The sequence below is a fragment of the Eleutherodactylus coqui genome, chromosome 9, assembly GCF_035609145.1.
Source record: "Eleutherodactylus coqui strain aEleCoq1 chromosome 9, aEleCoq1.hap1, whole genome shotgun sequence".
Classification (NCBI taxonomy): Eukaryota; Metazoa; Chordata; class Amphibia; order Anura; family Eleutherodactylidae; genus Eleutherodactylus; species Eleutherodactylus coqui.
This window is the reverse complement of record NC_089845.1, coordinates 2948415-2970981: the sequence shown is the minus strand read 5'-3', so window position 1 is coordinate 2970981 and position 22567 is coordinate 2948415.

Below are 22567 nucleotides of genomic sequence, written 5' to 3'. Positions count from 1 at the left end.
TTGATTAACTTTTATTTGGGGAGTGGATGGAAATAATAATAGTTATTTTGTCAATGTTTTTTCGGTTTAAATTTACAAAGTTTGCTGTGTGGCAGAACTAACATATGGCTTTTATTCTATGGGCCACTATGGTCACAGAAATACAAATTATGCATGCTTTATTTTATGCAGTAGTAGCGCGTTTTATGCAAAAATTATATTTATTTTTTGTTGATGGATTCTAAAAACCACGACTCTTATTTTCTCATTGACATAACAATAATAAGGGGACCCCTATTCTGCATCCCCATGTTTCAATGGTGGCACCAGGGACATTCTGTCTCTGAGGGAACCAGAAGAGGTAAAGCCTGAAAGTGAGGACATGATTATAACCAGCTCTATGTGGAAGATCCCACTTTAGTGCATATAGAAATTGAACTACAGCCATATCTGAACCCTCTACAAGGGAGTTACACTCTATAACAGAGGAAGTTACTTCACCCTATAATTCCTCCTCAGACAGTGGAATGTAACCAGTGCCACTAAAGCATCACTAAATACAATGCTGTCTGTTTCTACGCTGGTGAGCAGAACGCATTGTATTGCTGCCGAGTTTCACTATTAAAACATGATTCTAGCAAGCAATTTGGACTGTTCACTATGCGGCTGTGTCCTCTCACTTCTCTACTGTACCTGTTGTACCTTCTGGGTAACAGCTGTGATCAGGCTTATGTCTCCACTCCGTGGCTCCAGATACCAGTGCCCTTATGTATGCATGAGCCTAAATGCCCCAGTTGTCTTTTTCCCTCTGCTTGCCCCTTTGGACCCTTCTTCTTTATGATGTAAATGTATACCATGGAGTCTTAATATACGTCAGTCCATAATGTACATTTATGACACATAGGCTTCCTGAGTTCAAGACAATGGGTTGAAAAAAACTAGGTTTTTGGAATTTAGCCTTATACTTTAGAGGTAAAGTTGTAAATGCAAAATTGTGCTTATATCCTGACAGAATGCATTGACATTCCACCAGTAATATATGTGAATGGAGTATGCTATACCTATTTTCACAGTCAGGAAAATATTCACACAGAATAATGAATGAGATACATATACTTATTTATCCACCTAAGAGACATAACTTTTTTTATTTTTGAGTCAATGTAGCTGTATGAGGACCTTAATAGGTATCCATACATGGCAGCTCTAGGGGTGTTTACAGCAACTCATAGACAACCCACAATCACATTGCACAAAGGGTGAAATAGAACGGTGGAGAGAGTCTTACCTCCCACTAACTGCCTAAATTGTGTGCCATTTAAGTGGTTAAACATCTGCAATCAGAGCTAATTCCAACTGGAACTATTACTGGTGGTTAGAAAAGCATAGAGTCTTGATCACGTGGGGTAATTATCCCCCTCTACTCTTCCTTAGTCATACCTCATCTAGAATACTGTGTCCAGTTCTGGGCACACCACTTTAAAAAAAGACATAGACAAACTGGAGCAAGTTTAGAGAAGAGTTACCAAGAGGGTGAGCGGTCTGCAAATCATGTCCTATCAGGAACGGTTAAAGGATCTCGGAATGTTTAGCTTGCAAAAAAGAAGGCTGAGAGGAGACTTAATAGCTGTCTACAAATATCTGAAGGGTTGTCACACTGCAGAGGGATCAGCCCTATTCTTATCTGCACAAGGAAAGACCAGAACTAATGCGATGAAACTGAAAGGGGGGAGACACAGATTAGATATTAGACAGTGAGGGGGATCAATGAGTGGAACAGGTTACCACTGGAGGTGGGGAGTTCTCCTTCAATGGAAGTGTTCAAACAAAGGCTGGATAAATATCTGTCTTGGATGATTTAGTGAATCCTGCACTGAGCAGGGGGATGGACCCGATGACCCTGGGGGTCCCTTCCAACTCTACCATTCTATGATTCTACATCTAAGGTGAATGGCTACTTTAAAGGTTTGTTTTCTTATTATTTTCATCTTTGAGAAGACCGTGGACTAAAAAAGCAGAACTAATTCCATTGATGGTACTTCAATATATGGCTATTTTCTTATAGCCTGTAAAATAGCCACACCTTATGACTACAAGACTTGCTCTCCCTGAGGCTCTACTGGACCAAACTTAGATCATTATAGTATCCCATGTAAGCCGAATTGGTCCAAAAGCTTTTATTGGAACTAAAACAGGGAAAGAAATAGTGTCCAATGACATTAAATATAAGCATTGTTCCATATATTTACATATATTCACCTACAAATCAGAAAAAAAAAAAAAAAAAACTTACGTTAATGAATATACTTGAAATACATGTATGGAAGAGGGTAATTGTAGGATGAGGTAATGAGGATTGTTGATATATTGTACCAGTGAAGCATTATGCGCTCCCATGTTCCACAATACAATAATATACTTGCTGATCTATGTAGTAGTTTCTATACGTATATAATTTCACACCGAGGTAGTTACACTGTGTCACATGATATGTATCACCAGAATGTCAACTAAAACAAATGTCTATTTCTTTCCTGCAAGGCAAATATTGATATTATGCTATTAGGTGTTAATATGTTCCAATTAAAATGCACTCAATTCAAACTTTACTTGTTACGTTGATAAATAACACAAACTGCTATTTTGCTCAACATGAATTGGAAGTGATAAATGACTTTCATCCATACAGTCAGCCATAGCTGCAGGGTTTTAATCATAGTTACAAGATCTTATTTTGTTCACAATTAAAAAAGTTGAATGTCTTGCTTTTAATACACTATGCATATTTTATATCTACTGAGCTTACATGCTCTCTGGAATACTATCAGGAGAAAGAAGGCCTGCATTATCAAATACATATTGGATAAACATGTCTTTTCTAGTTGACCACAACAAGGGAAATCCTTAGTTCTGTAAAGCCTATCAAATATGCATCTAATGTTTGCTGCTATTTTTATGTGGCAAGGAAAGCTTCATAATTATATTAGAGATACATATGGCACACTAGCTGATATATCCGTCTTCGCCCGAGTTAATTTGGTACTGGTGTTTATGTGGTGTTCACACGGAAAATCTTCTGAAGTCGTGGTTACTTTAGAGATACTGAGAAAAAAGATATGTTCACCATTTTGCATAGTTCTCTGCGTTACCCTGAAAACACCACATGGAGGTAACCATGCGACACTTCCTTTATATAAAATGACATCAGGAAATGAGAGAATTAGATTACATACATAAAATTTGGACGCTAATTCTTTTGCGCTTAGAATTGAATAATCGAGTTGAGACCCATTAACTTTTCCTATTTATGACATAATCAATGCTTGTGCCAAATTTCATGTTTCTATGACATTGGGAAGTGAGAAATTTAGATTATGTACGTAAAATTTGGACGCTAATTCTTTTGCGCATAGAATTGAATAATGGAGTTGAGACCCATTAGCTTTTCCTATTTATGACATAATCAATGCTCGTGCCAAATTTCCCGTTTCTATGACACCGGAAAGTGAGAAAATTAAAGTCCGCACGTAAAATTTGGACGCTAATTCTTTTGCGCATAGAATTGAATAAGGGAGTTGGGACCCATTAGCTTTTCCTATTTATGACATAATCAATGCTCGTGCCAAATTTCCCGTTTCTATGAGACCGGAAAGTGAGAAAATTATATTCCGCACGTAAAATTTGGACGCTAATTCTTTTGCGCATAGAATTGAATAATGGAGTTGGGACCCATTAGCTTTTCCTATTTATGACATAATCAATGTACGTGCCAAATTTCCCGTTTCTATGACACCGGAAAGTGAAGAAATTACATTCCGCACGTAAAATTTGGACGCTAATTATTTTGCGCATAGAATTGAATAATGGAGTTGGGACCCATTAGCTTTTCCTATTTATGACATAATCAATGCTCGTGCCAAATTTCCCGTTTCTATGACACCAGAAAGTGAGAAAATTAGATTTCGTACGTAAAATTTGGACGCTAATTCTTTTGCGCATAGAATTGAATAATCGAGTTGGGACCCATTCGCTTTTCCTATTTATGACATAATCAATGCTCGTGCCAAATTTCACGTTTCTATGACACCGGAAAGTGAGAAAATTACATTCCGCACGTAAAATTTGGACGCTAATTCTTTTGCGCATAGAATTGAATAATCGAATTGGGACCCATTAGCTTTTCCTTTTCATGACATAATCAATGCTCGTGCCAAATTTCACGTTTCTATGACATTGGGAAGTGAGTGATTTAGATTATGTACGTAAAATTTCGACGCCAATTCTTTTGCGCTAGAATTGAATAATCGAGTTGGGACCTAATTTATTTTCCTATTTTGGAGATAATCTATGCTTGCGCCAAATTTCATGTTTCTACGACATCGGGAAGTTGGAGAACTTTTGGCGAGTCAGTCAGTGAGTCAGTCAGTGAGTCAGTCAGTGAGTCAGTCAGTCAGTGAGGGCTTTCAGCTTTATATATATAGATTTGTATTCTTTTCTATAAAATATCCAAATGCATAAATATAAAAACATGTTTGCAATGTAACACTTGGGGTGTAAGCTTAAAATTCCGTGTTGACTAGTTTTATATTATATGAGGGATAGTCAATAATTATCCTCGTCGCAGCTATAAACTTTATAGGTTGGAAACTGATAAATGTAAGGTTCTGTACATGGGCAGAGGAAATACATGTCACCATTACACACTACATGGGAAACCACCAGGCAAAGCCGACATGGAAAAGAACTTGGGGATTTTAATTAACTGCATGCTTAACTAGAGCAACCAGTGTCAGGCAGCTGCTGCCAAGGAAAATAGGATCATGGGATTCATCAAAAGAGGTCTAGGGGCACATGGCGAAAACATTGCTCTTCCCTTTTTACAAGTCACTGGTCAGACCACACATGGAATATTGTGGACAGTTTTGGGCACCGGTACTCAAGAAGGACATATCAGAGCTTAAGCAGGAACAAAGGCAGGCAACTAAAGTAATAAATGGAATGGGCGGACTACAATACTCAGATAGGTCATCAAAATTGGGAATATTTAGTTGAGAGAAAAAAGATGGATGAGGGGCAACCTAATAACTATGTATAAATATATCAGTGGACAATACAGAGATCTCTTCCATCATCTATGCATACTCGGGACTATAACTAGTGGGCGCTCTAATAACTATGTATAAATATATCAGGGGTCAGGACAGAGATCTCTCCCATCATCTATTAAGGGGGAGCTCTTATAACTATATATAAATCTATCAGGCTTCAGTAAAGAGATCTCTCCCATTATCTATTTATATCCAAGACTGTGACTGTAACAAGGGGGCACTCTCTACATCTGGAGGAAAAATGGTTTCTACATGGACATCGACGGGGGTTCTTTACTGTAAGAGCAGTGAAACTATGGAAATCTCTGGCTGAGGATGTTATGATGGCAAGTTCGATAAAAGACTTTAAGTGGGACCTGGACGTCTTTCTTGAGCAATACAATATGATGGGTTATAATTAGAGATGAGCGAGCACCAAAATGCTCGGGTGCTCGTTACTCGAGACGAACTTTTCGCGATGCTCGAGGTTTTGTTTCGAGTAACGAACCCCATTGAAGTCAATGGGCGACCCGAGCATTTTTGTATATCGCCGATGCTTGCTAAGGTTTTCATGTGTGAAAATCTGGGCAATTCAAGAAAGTGATGGGAACGACACAGAAACAGATAGGGCAGGCGAGGGGCTACATGTTGGGCTGCATCTCAAGTTCCAAGGTCCCACTATTAAGCCACAATAGCGGCAAGAGTGGCCCCCCAACAATTTTTACTTCTGAAAAACCCTCATTAGCAAGGCATACCTTAGCTAAGCACCACACTACCTCCAAGAAAGCACAATCACTGCCTGCATGACAATCCGCTGCCACTTCTCCTGGGTAACATGTTGCCCAACCCCCCCGCACGACCCAGTGTCCACAGCGCACACCAAAGTGTCCCTGCGCAGCCTTCAGCTGCACTCATGCCACACGCTGGCCTCATAGCCACACCACCCTCATGTCTATTTATAAGTGTGTCTGCCATGAGGAGGAACCGCAGGCACACACTGCAGAGGGTTGGCACGGCCAGGCAGCGACCCTCTTTAAAAGGGGCGGGGCGATAGCCCACAATGCTGTACAGAAGCAATGAGAAATCCAATCCTGTGCCACCTCCATCAGGAGCTGCACACGTGGGCATAGCAATGGGGAACCCATGTGCCACACACTATTCATTCTGTCCAGGTGTCTGCATGCCCCAGTCAGACTGGGGTTTTTTATAAATAGTCACAGGCAGGTACAACTCCGCAATGGGAATTCCGTGTGCACCCACAGCATGGGTGGCTCCCTGGAACCCACCGGCTGTACATAAATGTATCCCATTGCAGTGCCCTGGACAGCAGAGCTAACGTCCGATTAAATGCAGGTGGGCTTCGGCCCACACTGCATGCCCCAGTCAGACTGGGGTTCTTTAGAAGTGGACACATGCAGTTACAACTCCGTGTGGACCGACAGCATGGGTGGGTCCCAGGAAGCCACCGGCGGTACATAAATATATTCCATTGCATTGGCCATCCCAGCTGAGGTAACTTGCCCCTGTCTGACCGGGGTTTTTAATACATAGACACTGGCAGGTACAAATCCCTAATGTGAAGTCCCTGTGGACCCACAGCATGGGTGGCTCCCTGGAACCCATCGGCGGTACATAAATATATCCCATTGCAGTGCCCTGCTCAGCAGAGCTTTCATCACATACAATATAGGTGTGCTTCGGCCCACAGTGCATGCCCCAGTCAGACTGGTAATATGTACCTTAACAGCAACCGCGTTGGTGGGAATGTGGTGGTGACTGCGGACCTAGTAGCGCGGTTTTATTTAGTTGGTTTTCGGAATGTGGCCAGGATTAAGTGGACCGTGGCGGGGGGATCGTGGGGGGGGGGGGGGGGCTCTCTTGTTGTGTCGGTAAAGGTGAAATTCTTGGACTGCCACCAGACGGACCAATGCAAAGGTATTTGCCAAGCATGTTTTCATTGTTGGAGGAGGAGGGGGATGTTTTTGAGGCACTACGTGTCCTCTCCACGTGTCCGTGGTTATATGCACCTTAACAGTAACCGCGTTGGTGGGAAATGGCCTCGCCACCATCATGTCTTTGGGAAGCCTCCGTTTCCACACCCCAGTGACATAGCATTAGCAGCGGTATAGGTAGAGCCCAGAATTAGTAACATTTCAGCGGTAGCATTAGGTACAGGCCCCAGTAACATATCACTAGCAGCACTATAGGGGGAGCACAGTATTAGTTCCATTTCAGTAGTAGTAGCAGTCCAGACAGGCCCCAGTAACAATTCCGAAGCAGCAGTATAGGGGGAGCACAGTATTAGTTCCATTTCAGTAGTAGTAGCAGTCAAGACAGGCCACAGTAACATTCCCGTTGCAGCAGTTTAGGGAGATAACAGTCTCTTTCACATTTCAGTAGTTGCAGTATAGACAAGGCCCCAGTTACATTTATGTTTATGTAGCAAAAGTGTAGGCCAACCCCACACACCTTGCTGTACCATGAGTGCAGGCAAAGCCCATAAAAATTACTAGGATTACACTGTAGGCGAGGGCCCAAAAAAATTGGTGTACCAACAGTACTAATGTACCTCAGAAAAATTGCCCATGCCCAACCAAGAGGGCAGGTGAAACCCATTAATCGCTTTGGTTAATGTGGCTTAATTTGTAACTAGGCCTGGAGGCAGCCCACTTAAAATAAAAATTGGTTCAGGTGCAAGTTTCAACGCTTTAATGAGAATTGAAACGTATAAACATTGTTTACAAAAGTAATATGACTGAGCCTTGTGGGCCTAAGAAAAATTGCCCGTTCGGCGTGATTACGTCAGGTTTCAGGAGGAGGAGCAGGAGGAGGAGGATGAATATAATACACAGATTGATGAAGCTAAAAGGTCCCCGTTTTTGATGGGGGTAGAGAACGATGCTTCCATCCGCGGGTGCAGCCTACGTATTGTTTAGGTACCGCTGCTGTCCGCTGGTGGAGAAGAGAAGTCTGCGTAAATCCAGGCTTTGTTCATCTTTATGAGTGTAAGCCTGTCGGCACTGTTGGTTGACAGGCGGGTACGCTTATCCGTGATGATTCCCCCAGCCGCACTAAACACCCTCTCCGACAAGACGCTAGCCGCAGGACAAGCAAGCACCTCCAGGGTATACAGCGCGAGTTCAGGCCACGTGTCCACCTTCGACACCTAGTAGTTGTAGGGGGCAGAGGCGTCATGGAGGACGGTCGTGCGATCGGCTACTCACCATCCTTTTACAGTGCTCCCGCCGACTCAGCCTTGACTGGGGAGCGGTGACACAGTCTTGCTGGGGAGCCATAAAGCTGGCAAAGGCCTTGGAGAGTGTTCCCCTGCCTGTGCTGTACATGCTGCCTGATCTCTGCGCCTCCCCTGCTACCTGACCCTCGGAACTGCGCCTTCTGCCACTAGCGCTGTCGGATGGGAATTTTACCATCAGTTTGTCCGCCACGGTCCTGTGGTATAGCATCACTCTCGAACCCCTTTCCTCTTCGGGTATGAGAGTGGAAAGGTTCTCCTTATACCGTGGGTCGAGCAGTGTGTACACCCAGTAATCCGTAGTGGCCAGAATGCGTGTAACGAGAGGGTCACGAGAAAGGCATCCTAACATGAAGTCCGCCATGTGTGCCAGGGTACCTGTAGGCAACACATGGCTGTCCTCACTAGGAAGATCACTTTCAGGATCCTCCTCCTCCTCCTCAGGCCATACACGCTGAAAGGATGACAGGCAAGCAGCATGGGTACCCTCAGCAGTGGGCCAAGCTGTCTCTTCCCCCTCCTCCTCATGCTCCTCCCCGTCCTCCTTCTCCTCCTGCTCCTCAACGCGCTGAGATATAGACATGAGGGTGCTCTGACTATCCAGCGACATACTGTCTTCCCCCGCCTCCGTTTCCGAACGCAAAGCGTCTGCCTTTATGCTTTGCAGGGAACTTCTCAAGAGGCATAGCAGAGGAATGGTGATGCTAATGATTGCAGCATCGCCGCTCACCATCTGGGTAGACTCCTCAAAGTTTCCAAGGACCTGGCAGATGTCTGCCAACCAGGCCCACTCTTCTGTAAAGAATTGAGGAGGCTGACTCCCACTACACCGCCCATGTTGGAGTTGGTATTCCACTATAGCTCTACGCTGCTCATAGAGCCTGGCCAACATATGGAGCGTAGAGTTCCACCATGTGGGCACGTCGCACAGCAGTCGGTGCACTGGCAGATTAAACAGATGTTGCAGTGTCCGCAGGGTGGCAGCGTCCGTCTTGGACTTGCGGAAATGTGCGCTGACCCGGCGCACCTTTCCGAGCAGGTCTGACAAGCGTGGGTAGCTTTTCAGAAACCGCTGAACCACCCAATTAAAGACGTGGGCCAGGCATGGCACGTGCGTGAGGCTGCCGAGCTGCAGAGCTGCTACCAGTTTATGGCCGTTGTCACACACAACCATGCCCGGTTGGAGGCTCAGCGGCGAAAGCCAGCGGTCGGTCTGCTCTGTCAGACCCTGCAGCAGTTCGTGGCCCGTGTGCCTCTTCTCTCCTAAGATGAGTAGTTTCAGCACGGCCTGCTGGCGCTTGCCCACCACTGTGCTGCCACCCCGCGCGACACCGACTGGTGGCGACGTGCTGCTGCTGACACATCTTGATTGCGAGACATAGGTTGCGTAGGAGGAGGAGGAGGGGGGTGGTTTAGTGGAGGAAGCATACACCGCCGCAGATACCAGCACCGAGCTGGGGCACGCAATTCTGGGGGTGGGTAGGACGTGAGCCGTCCCAGGCTCTGACTCGGTCCCAGCCTCCACTAAATTCACCCAATGTGCCGTCAGGGAGATATAGTGGCCCTGCCCGCCTGTGCTTGTCCACGTGTCCGTTGTTAAGTGGACCTTGGCAGTAACCGCGTTGGTGAGGGTGCGTACAATGTTGCGGGAGACGTGGTCGTGCAGGGCTGGGACAGCACATCGGGAAAAGTAGTGGCGACTGGGAACCGAGTAGCGCGGGGCCACCGCCGCCATCATGCTTTTGAAAGCCTCCATTTCCACGAGCCTATACGGCAGCATCTCCAGGCTGATCAATTTGGCTATGTGCACGTTTAATGCTTGAGCGTGCGGGTGTGTGGCAGCGTACTTGCGCTTCCGCTCAAACAGTTGCGCCTTGTACAGCTTAAGTATTTGGCTTCCCTTTTTTTAAATGGTGAGCTGAAACAGCAGACAGATACTGTATGCAGCGTATATTATGTTTACTGTTTCCCTCTGGCGCTATCACGGCGGTGATGTAACGGAGACAGCAGAGCCAGGAAACAATTTTGCGCACGCCTGTAGTGAGACGTAGGTGCGTATCACTCAGCTAGTGGAATTCACAGCGCAGAAGCAGTCAAGTCGCCAAAGTGCAGTGGTAGGCCTTAAGTATTTGGCTTCACTTTTTTTAAATGGTGAGCTGAAACAGCAGACAGATACTGGATGCAGCGTATATTATGTTTACTGTTTCCCTCTGGCGCTATCACGTCGGTGATGTAACGGAGACAGCAGAGCCAGGAAACTATTTTGCGCAAGCCTGCTGTAAGGCTTAGCTGCGTAGTAATTAGGACTACTACCCCCAGCAGACACGCAGTACACTGAAGACGGTCACAGGCAGCCCAAATATAGTATTTTTCCCCAATTTTTTTGAAAAAGCCCACTGCCTATATAGACAGTATATCTCTTTCACCTTTCCCACTGTCCCTGCCTCACCAGTACTGCCCCTATACTGAGTAAAATGACTGCAGACTGAGGACGCAATGGTCTGCACGTCCGATATACAAAAAAAAAATAAAAAATTGTGCAACACTGCTAAAAGCAGCCTCAACAGTACTGCACACGGTGAGATGTGGCCCTAAGAAGGACCGTTGGGGTTCTTCAAGCCTAAAATAACACCTAACGCTCTCCCGATAGCAGCAGCAGCATCAGCAGCACTTTCCCTGATCTATGTCAGAATGCATGTGTGGCGAGCCGCGGGCGGGGCAGATTTTAATACTCGGGTGACACCTGATCTCCCCAGCCACTCACTGCAGGGGGGTGGTATAGGGCTTGAACGTCACAGGGGGAAGTTGTAATGCCTTCCATGTCTTTCTATTGGCCAGAAAAGCGCACAAATGTCTCAGAGATGAAAGTGAAAGTAACTCGAACATCGCGTGGTACTCGTCTCCAGTAACGAGCATCTCAAACACGCTAATACTCGAACGAGCATCAAGCTCGGACGAGTACGCTCGCTCATCTCTAGTTATAATCACTAATAACTTCAGAAGGATCATTGATTCAGGGATTATTCTGATTGCCAGATTAGGGTCAGGAATCATCACCAGTGATGACTCTGTCCAAGAAGTCTTCACCTTTTTAATCATAGTAAACTTACTCTTAGGACCTAGAAACTAATAATTCTAAAATTTAACTTTTATTAAAAATTTGTTTAAAATTTTTTTTTTATATAGAAGACAAACATATACACACATATAACTCAACGAGGAGTAATAAAAAGATGATACTCCTGTTAAAGAGCCTGGTTTTGCTTTTTCCAGATGTGTAGCTGTTTCGTTATATAGTCAATTGCCACCTAAATGGTAATGACTTAGTAGTCACAGATTGCCTATCGATTATATAGGCAATATCTGACTGTCAATTGGATCAAAGAAATGACAGAAACCTAGTCAATACCCAATGCCTAATTGCTTATCGGTTGTATAGGCTATGTCTGACTGTCATGCAGAAGAAAAAAATGACAGAAACCTAGTCAATACCCAATGTCTAATGCCCAACGCGTTTCACCCAACCAGTGGGCTCCTCAGGGGCCAAAAAGTAAAGATGGAACCAGTCTGGATTAACTGAATGGTGGCTAACTCAATGGCTAGACAATAATAACCTAGTTGTTATAAAGATAGGAGTAATAACCTGATTCCTCTCTTAGTATCTGATGCTAGATTAAAGGGTCTGATGAGTTGGATAAAAGAATGGCTATCAGGCAGGCTATTAACCCCCCCAAATGGGGACTAAATCAAAGCTGTCTATTTTGCAAAGTATAAGGCTGAGACAATTGCTAAGCTGATGATTGCTAAGTAGAAATAGATGTTAATCTCATACATGATGAGCGTAGTATTGCAAAAGAGAAACAAAATAAAATAAAAAAGCACCGGCGTGTCAGCCCTGATGGTGGACTGACAGCATACAGATTACTCCCCTACACCTACCTTAAATAGTAGGTTGTGGATACTGCCCATAATGGGAGTATCTCACAAGTAGCCAATCATACTAAGAATTGCCCACAATAATTAGCATACAGCCAGATGGCTAATTGTATCGTTGCTATAGTGACTCGACGGTGTCAGAGATGCTTGCTGCTCATATAGATTGTATGTTCCGAGATTTAGTCCCCCCGTGATTTTATCATCACCCCCACAGAGATTATAGATCCTATAATGGAAAAGTACCGTGCGATGTAGTTAAACCGCTGATTAAGTGGTTAAGGACGGTTCCGATGTCTCCGTTGCTTCCGTGTCACATGACCTCTCATGTGACACGTCGCGATGACGTATATCGCTCGTCTCCCCAGAGTGATGGATCGCCGGGTTGAAACTCCGCCCTTAAGGGCCGGCATTCGTAACAGCAGCCGTCGCGTCCGCGTCACATGGTGTATCACGTGATCAGACGCGATGACGTAGGCAACGTAATGCGTCGAGGGGAGACTTGTGCCGTAAGGCCACACCTCTTACACGCCTTTTACCATGACACTGGAAAGGGAGTGATAGCACCAATGAACCACGCCTTCCATTATGTTATGATCACATCAGGGAGGCGGCACAAAGCGGTGAGAGCACGCCCACTGTGTAATGATAACCTGAGACGAATAAATTGAATAGATGGAGCTATGTAAAATATTCAAATATAGAAATATCACGCTTTTGATAGAGAGCCAAGACTGGGACGTCTCATACAAATCAGTGATAAAGGAACATATCTGATGGGTCAATACGTCATGCAGAATGCTTGTTGGGCAAGTATGAAGGCTGGAAGCCTGAGCCCTAATCGCAATGCAGCCATGAAACAAAACTCATACTCAGTTAGTAACATATTGAATATTATGTAATTTTATATTTAATATATTTTATCTAAATTATGGTAGTATATAATTTATAGATGGATATAATATGTGTAAACTACTAAATCGGGTGTTATTTCTTTGGTAGATGGATCGAGAAAAGTAATCATTGTCGGAACCTTTAGACATGTGTTGATAAAGTTCATTGTAAAAAAACTTTGACACGCATAAAGCGAGTCAAAGAGTGACGTAATTACGTCAATTTGATCATTCCTAGGTAGCGGGATCCCCGCCCAAATGCATTGATTGAACGGTGTGCACCGGTAATTGCACAGTGACTGGTAAGCCAGCCTTTTAACCCCTTGAGTGGCACGCCCGGAAAAGTTCCGTGACGAGCTCCACTGCCCATAGTGATATACCCCGGAAGATTTCCGGGCTATGTATCACTATGGGAGCTGCAGAGCACACTGCCACAAGCTGTGACAGTGTGCTCTGCCTGCACAGACCCATACAGAGCAGTGCAAGGGCTTTGAAAAACCAGCAGAAGATATTGCCGGCATATCGGCAATGTCCTGCTTTGTTTACAGGTTGCCATAGAGACCATCGGCTTGTCAGAAGCAAGCCGATGGTCTCTGTGGCAGGGAGAGCTGGTTGTTAGCTGTCAGAGGACAGCTAGGTACTAGCTCTTACAGCAGAGATCAGAGAAAACCTCCGATCTCTGCTGTGTTAACCCTTTACATGCTGCAGTCTATGTGACTGCAGCATGTAAAGGGCTGTCACTGCAGCATGTAAAGGGCTGTCACCATCGGACCCCTGGAATGTGATCAGGGGTCCTGATGGGTCCCTGTGGAAGTCCCCTAAAGGGACAAAAAAAATAAAAAGTTTTTAAAAAATTAAAAAAAAAAAAAAGTAAAAAAATTATTTAAAAAATTATAAAAACACTTGTCTCTCTTTACTGTAAAAAATCAAAAATACAATCACACATGTGGTATCCATGTGCGTCGTAATGACCCAGAGAAGGAAGTTAATACATTATTTAACCCCTTAATGACATGGCCCCTTTTTTCTTTTTTCCCCATTTCTTTTTTTCCTCCCCCCTGTTTAAAAAATCACAACTTGTCCCGCAAAAAACAAGCCCTTATATGGCCATGTCAATGGAAAAATGAAAAAGTTATGGCTCTTGAGACGCAACTGCAAAACTAGTTGAAATTCAATGATTAGACCATTTTAAAAAACCTGCCCTGGTGGGCACGACAGGGTGGTAGGAAACCCGCCACTCAAGGGGTTAAATGTTTGTATAAATAGATCGTGTTAAAATGTGCTTCTGAGCTTGAAAAAGGCGACAAGTAAGTTGCAGAAACGCGTAGCTCAGGTCAACGGATGTATTATATGTGTTAAATAAATTGATTAAGTGAAATTAATCAATCGATTATTTTCCTGCTTTTCCCGTGAGCGCAAGGATTGTTTTTCTTTTTCCTAATGAAAACTCCTACTCAGTTATTAGTATAACCTCCACACAGGGGTCAGATCAATTTTAAAGATCAGAATCAGGTATGTGAAGTTGTTTGCACTTACAGATAATTGATACAGTCTTAGATATGACAACCAGCACTGACACACAATGGATGAAGCATGGATGAAGATGAAGCAATTAAATGAAATATTCTCATTCAGACCAGAAGGGGCAACCGAGTGCATCCTGAAAATCCAGCCCACCTCTTTTTGTAACAAAAGCTTGTTAATGTCGCCATGGCGGCCATCTGGCCAGATGACCTCTATCCATTGGAATAGTATTTGGGTCTGATCACCTCCATGTATATCCCACATATGTGTAGAAACAGGGGTAGGTTCCTTGCGCCTGATGTTACCTATGTGGGCAAGTATGCGCCGACAAAACTGTTGAGCCGTCTTGCCCACATAGTTTAGTGGGCATGTACAGGTAGCCAGATATACCACGTATCTCGAGTGACAGTTGATAAATTCGGATTTACGGTATTCTCTGGATGTGGATGAACAACAAAAAGTAGAGCTTTTTTTCACAAAAGGACATGTGGCGCATCTTGAACACGGAAATGTACCCACTAGATTTTTTTTATCATAGTGATCCAAATGTTGTTAGCATATGTTCAAGCACATTTGTTTATTTCGCATTGGGTATTGCTTTGAAACACAAACTTTATGAAAGCCAAGTCTATTGTGGATGATTTCATAGGCAGAACAATGAGTATTTTGTAGACGATTTGTCACTTTATGAATAGTCATCTAAGATAACCATGTCAGGTATGTGCTCAATGTTGTCATCAGCTGAGGCTGTGGGTGGGTGTCCAGATCTTTTTTCTTATGCCTAACACTTATACGACCATTATGGAATTTTTCAATCCCTTTGCAGATACTCCTTAGCAGCATAACACTGTTCTCATATTGTGCTGAAGGTCTTTATGGATTTCAACCTCTGATACACCTTTAAGCACAAAAAACCCATCACTGAATGCTACTCTGCTGCTCTTCTTTAATGCAAGCAGAAAGCGGAGTGGTCATGATTAACATCTAGGCTGTGACAGCGGAAATGACAAAGCAAATTCAAACTTGCACAGCAGTGATAAGACGGAAACCACGACTAGTGATGTGCATGAAAGCATCAGGACTGCCAACAGAAACACAAATTCAACTGAATTTCAGACCAATATTGACTCTCACATGTTTACAGGGGTCAGAGCTGTCCAAATCCCCTGCTTAGGCAGTTAAATAATGCAATTCTGTCTGCTTGTAGCCACCTCTGAGCTTACTGCATACTAGTTATACATTGAACTCCATAAGTTTCTAAGTTCCCTCTACTGGTATTGTCAGGCAGCAAAAATAATCATTTAACTGTATGACCATAAAATGGAATATGACTAGAGATGAGCGAACACCAAAATGTTCGGGTGTTCGTTATTCGGAACGAACTTCCCGCGATGCTCGAGGGTTCGTTTCGAACAACGAACCCCATTGAAGTCAATGGGCGACCCGAGCATTTTTGTATTTCGCCGATGCTCGCTAAGGTTTTCATGTGTGAAAATCTGGGCAATTCAAGAAAGTGATGGGAATGACACAGAAACGGATAGGGCAGGCGAGGGGCTACATGTTGGGCTGCATCTCAAGTTCACAGGTCCCACTATTAAGCCACAATACCGGCAAGAGTGGGCCCCCCCCTCCCAACAACTTTTACTTCTGAAAAGCCCTCATTAGCAATGCATACCTTTGCTAAGCACCACACTACCTCCAACAAAGCACAATCACTGCCTGGATGACACTCCGCTGCCACTTCTCCTGGGTTACATGCTGACCAACCGCCCCCCTCCCCCCCACAGCGCACACCAAAGTGTCCCTGCACAGCCTTCAGCTGCCCTCATGCCACGCCACACTCATGTCTATTTAGAAGTGCGTCTGCCATGAGGAGGAACCGCAGGCACACACTGCAGAGGGTTGGCATGGCTAGGCAGCAACCCTCTTTAAAAGGGGCAGGGCGATAGCCCACAATGCTGTACTGAAGCAATGAGAAATAGAATCCTGTGCCACCGCCATCAGGAGCTGCACACATGGGCATAGCAATGGGGAACCTATGTGCCACACACTATTCATTCTGTCAAGGTGTCTGCATGCCCCAGTTAGACCGGGCTTTTTAATTCATAGACACAGGCAGGTACAACTCCTTATTGTGAAGTCCCTGTGGACCCACTGCCTGGGTGGGTGCCAGGAAGCCACCGGCGGTACATAGAAATATCCCATTGCATTGCCGAACACAGCTGAGGTAGTAATGTCGTGCGTAATACAGGTGGGCTTCGGCCCACACTGCATGCCCCAGTCAGACTGGGGTTCTTTAGAAGTGTACAGATGTATTAAAAACTCCGTGTGCACCTACAGCATGGGTGGCTCCCTGGAACCCACCGGCGGTACACAAAAATATCCCATTGCATTGTCCAACACAGCTGAGGTAGTAATGTCGTGCGTAATGCAGGTGGGCTTCGGCCCACACTGCATGCTCCAGTCAGACTGGGGTTCTTTACAAGTGGACACATGTAGGTTAAACTCCCTGTGGACCCACTGCCTGGGTGGGTGCCAGGAAGCCACCGGCGGTACATAGAAATATCCCATTGCATTGCCCAACACAGCTGAGGTAGTAATGTCGTGCGTAATACAGGTGGGCTTCGGCTCACACTGCATGCCCCAGTCAGACTGGGGTTCTTTAGAAGTGTACAGATGTATTAAAAACTCCGTGTGCACCTACAGCATGGGTGGCTCCCTGGAACCCACCGGCGGTACACAAAAATATCCCATTGCATTGCCCAACACAGCTGAGGTAACGTCAGCTGTAATGCAGGTTTGCTAAAAATTAATTTGATTACACTGTAGGCGAGGGCCCACAAAAATTGCTGTATCAACAGTACTAATGTACATCCCAAAAATTGGCCATGGCCAGCCAAGAGGGCAGGTGAAACCCATTAATCGCTTTGGTTAATGTGGCTTAAGTGGTAACTAGACCTGGAGGCAGCCCAGTGTAACGAAAAATTGGTTCAAGTTAAAGTTCCAACGCTTTTAAGCGCATTGAAACTTATAAAAATTGTTCAGAAAAATTATTTGAGTGAGCCTTGTGGCCCTAAGAAAAATTGCCCGTTCAGCGTGATTACGTGAGGTTTCAGGAGGAGGAGCAGGAGGAGGAGGAGGAATATTAGACACAGATTGATGAAGCAGAAATGTCCCCGTTTTGGATGGTGAGAGAGAACGTAGCTTCCATCCGCGGGTGCAGCTTACGTATTGCTTACGTATCGCTGCTGTCCGCTGGTGGAGAACAGAAGTCTGGGGAAATCCAGCCTTTGTTCATCTTGATGAGTGTTAGCCTGTCGGCACTGTCGGTTGACAAGCGGCTACGCTTATCTGTGATGATTCCCCCAGCCGCGCTAAACACCCTCTCCGACAAGACGCTAGCCGCAGGACAAGCAAGCACCTCCAGGGCATACAGCGCTAGTTCAGGCCACGTGTCCAGCTTCGACACCCAGTAGTTGTAGGGGGCAGAGGCGTCACCGAGGATGGTCGTGCGATCGGCTACGTACTCCCTCACCATCCTTTTACAGTGCTCCTGCCGACTCAGCTGTGACTGGGGAGCGGTGACACAGTCTTGGTGGGGAGCCATAAAGCTGGCCAGGCCATTAAAGACTGTTGCACTGCCTGGGATGTACATGCTGCTCGATCTACGCACATCCCCTGCTACCTTGCCCTCGGTACTGCGCCTTCTGCCACTAGCGCTGCCGGCTGGGAATTTTACCATCAGCTTGTCCTCAAGGGTCCTGTGGTATAGCAACACTCTCGAACCCCTTTCCTCTTCGGGAATCAGAGTGGGCAGGTTCTCCTTATACCGTGGATCGAGCAGTGTGTACACCCAGTAATCCGTCGTGGCCAGAATGCGTGCAACGCGAGGGTCACGAGAAAGGCATCCTAACATGAAGTCAGCCATGTGTGCCAGGGTACCTGTACGCAACACATGGCTGTCTTCACTAGGAAGATCACTTTCAGGATCCTCCTCCTCCTCCTCCTCCTCCTCAGGCCATACACGCTGAAAGGATGACAGGCAATCAGCCGGTGTACCGTCAGCAGCGGCCCAAGCTGTCTCTTCCCCCTCCTCCTCATCCTCCTCATGCTCCTCCTCCTCCTCCTGTACGCGCTGAGAAATAGACAGGAGGGTGCCCTGACTATCCAGCGGCATACTGTCTTCCCCCGCCCCCGTTTCCGAGCGCAAAGCAGCTGCCTTTATGGTTTGCAGGGAATTTCTCAAGATGCATAGCAGAGGAATGGTGACGCTAATGATTGTAGCATCGCCGCTCACCACCTGGGTAGACTCCTCAAAATTACCAAGGACATGGCAGATGTCTGCCAACCAGGCCCACTCTTCTGAAAGGAATTGAGGAGGCTGACTCCCACTGCGCCGCCCATGTTGGACTTGGTATTCGACTATAGCTCTACGCTGTTCATAGAGCCTGGCCAACATGTGGAGCGTAGAGTTCCACCGTGTGGGCACGTCGCACAGCAGTCGGTGCACTGGCAGCTTAAAGTGATGTTGCAGGGTGTGCAGGGTGGTAGCGTCCGTGTGGGACTTGCGAAAATGTGCGCAGAGCCGGCGCGCCTTTACGAGCAGGTCTGACAAGTGTGGGTAGCTTTTCAGAAAGCGCTGAACCACCAAATTAAAGACGTGGGCCAGGCATGGCACGTGCGTGAGGCTGCCGAGCTGCAGCGCCGCCACCAGGTTACGGCCGTTGTCACACACGACCATGCCCGGTTGGAGGCTCAGCGGCGCAAGCCAGCGGTCGGTCTGCTCTGTCAGACCCTGCAGCAGTTCGTGGGCCGTGTGCCTCTTATCGCCTAAGCTGAGTAGTTTCAGCACGGCCTGCTGACGCTTGCCCACCGCTGTGCTGCCACACCGCGCGACACCGACTGCTGGCGACATGCTGCTGCTAACACATCTTGATTGCGAGACAGAGGAGGAGGAGGAGGAGGAGGGTGCTTTAGTGGAGGAAGCATACACCTCCGCAGATACCACCACCGAGCTGGGGCCCGCAATTCTGGGGGTGGGTAGAACATGAGCGGTCCCAGGCTCTGACTCTGTCCCAGCCTCCACTAAATTCACCCAATGTGCCGTCAGGGAGATGTAGTGGCCCTGCCCGCCTGTGCTTGTCCACGTGTCCGTAGTTAAGTGGACCGTGGCAGTAACCGCGTTGGTGAGGGCGCGTACAATGTTGCGGGAGACGTGGTCGTGCAGGGCTGGGACGGCACATCGGGAAAAGTAGTGGCGACTGGGAACTGAGTAGCGCGGGGCCGCCGCCTCCATGATACTTTTGAAGGACTCCGTTTCCACAACCCTATACGGCAGCATCTCAAGGCTGATGAATTTTGCTATGCGGACGGTTAACGTTTGAGCGTGCGGGTGCGTGGCGGCGTACTGGCGCTTGCGCTCCAACAGTTGCGCAAGCGACGGCTGGACGGTGCGCTGAACTACACTGCTGGATGGGGCCGAGGACAGCGGAGGTGAGGGTGTGGGTGCAGGCCAGGAGACGGTAGTACCTGTGTCCTGAGAGGGGGGTTGCATCTCAGTGGCAGGTTGGGGCACAGGGGGAGAGGCAGGGGTGCAAACCGGAGGCGCTGAACGGCCTTCGTCCCACCTTGCGGGGTGCTTGGCACCATATGTCTGCGCATGGTGGTGGTGGTGAGGCTGTTGGTGTTGGCTCCCCGGCTGAGCTTTGCGCGACAAAGGTTGCACACCACTGTTCGTCGGTCGTCAGGCGTCTCTGTGAAAAACTGCCAGACCTTAGAGCACCTCGGCCTCTGCAGGGTGGCATGGCGCGAGGGGGCGCTTTGGGAAACACTTGGTGGATTATTCGGTCTGGCCCTGCCTCTACCCCTGGCCACCGCACTGCCTCTTGCAACCTGCCCTGCTGATGCCCTTGACTCCCCCTCTGAAGACCTGTCCTCCTGAGTAAGCGTTGCACACCAGGTGGGGTCAGTCACCTCATCGTCCTGCTGCTCTTCCTCCGAATCCTCTGTGCGCTGCTCCCTCGGACTTACTGCCCTTACTACTACCTCACTGCAAGACAACTGTGTCTGATCGTCATCGTCCTCCTCACCCACAGAAAGTTGTTGAGACAGTTGGCGGAAGTCCCCAGCCTCTTCCCCCGGACCCCGGGAACTTTCCAATGGTTGGGCATCAGTGACGATAAACTCCTCTGGTGGGAGAGGAACCGCTGCTGCCCAATCTAAGCAGGGGCCCGAGAACAGTTCCTGGGAGTGTTCCCGCTCCTGAGCAGGTGTCATTGTAGTGGAGTGAGGAGGCTGGGAGGAAGGAGGAGCAGCAGACAGAGGATTCGGATTTGCAGCAGTGGACGGCGCAGAACTGCGGGTTGACGATAGGTTGCTCGAAGCACTTTCTGCCATCCAGGACAGGACCTGCTCACACTGCTCATTTTCTAATAACCGTCTCCCGCGTGGACCCATTAATTGGGCGATGAATGTGGGGACACCAGAAACGTGCCTCTCTCCTAATCGCGCAGCAGTCGGCTGCGACACACCTGGATCAGGAGCTCGGCCTGTGCCCACACCCTGACTTGGCCCTCCGCGTCCTCGGCCGCGTCCACGTCCTCTAGGCCTACCCCTACCCCTCAGCATGCTGTATTACCAGTGATTTGATTTCACAGGCAGCTAATAAATAGGCGCAAGACTGCAGGCCAAATATAATTTTTTCCCTTTTTTGAAAACGAAAGGCCCCACTGCCTCTAGTGAATGTATAATCTAAGTTTAATAACTGTGCTGTGTCCCTGCTAATGTGTCACAGAACGTGAGGGTAGCAGAGTTATTAACTGTGGCAGAGCAGGTATTTTTTTTCCCAATTAAGGAAAGCAAATGGCGAAGCCAGGAGTAAAACGTAGCTGGGTGCGTCTGATTTTTAAAGGTTGCACACGCAGCCGACACGTGTCCACCGCCCTTAGGACGGACAGAGGCAGGACAAATAGAATTATTTTCCGTTTTTTTGCACCAAAAGGCAGCACTGCGTATATTCTATGAACATGAGAAGTTTAATAACTGTGCTGTGTCCCTGCTAATGTGTCACAGAACGTGAGGGTAGCAGAGTTATTAACTGTGGCAGAGCAGGTATTTTTTTTCCCAATTAAGGAAAGCAAATGGCGAAGCCAGGAGTAAAACGTAGCTGGGTGCGTATGATTTTTAAAGGTGTCACACGCAGCCGACACGTGTCCACCGCCCTTAGGACGGACAGAGGCAGGACAAATAGAATTATTTTCCGGTTTTTTGCACCAAAAGGCAGCACTGCGTATATTCTATGAACATGAGAAGTTTAATAACTGTGCTGTGTCCCTGCTAATGTGTCACAGAACGTGAGGGTAGCAGAGTTATTAACTGTGGCAGAGCAGGTATTTTTTTTCCCAATTAAGGAAAGCAAATGGCAAAGCCAGGAGTAAAACGTAGCTGGGTGCGTCTGATTTTTAGAGGTTGCACACGCAGCCGACACGTGTCCACCGCCCTTAGGACGGACAGAGGCAGGACAAATAGAATTATTTTCCGTTTTTTGGCACCAAAAGGCAGCACTGCGTATATTCTATGAACATGAGAAGTTTAATAACTGTGCTGTGTCCCTGCTAATGTGTCACAGAACGTGAGGGTAGCAGAGTTATTAACTGTGGCAGAGCAGGTATTTTTTTTCCCAATTAAGGAAAGCAAATGGCAAAGCCAGGAGTAAAACGTAGCTGGGTGCGTCTGATTTTTAAAGGTTGCACACGCAGCCGACACGTGTCCACCGCCCTTAGGACGGACAGAGGCAGGACAAATAGAATTATTTTCACTTGTTTTACAAGCAAAAGGCAGCACTGCGTATATTCAATGAATAATAACTGTGTTGTGGCCCTGCCTATACAATTCTTTCC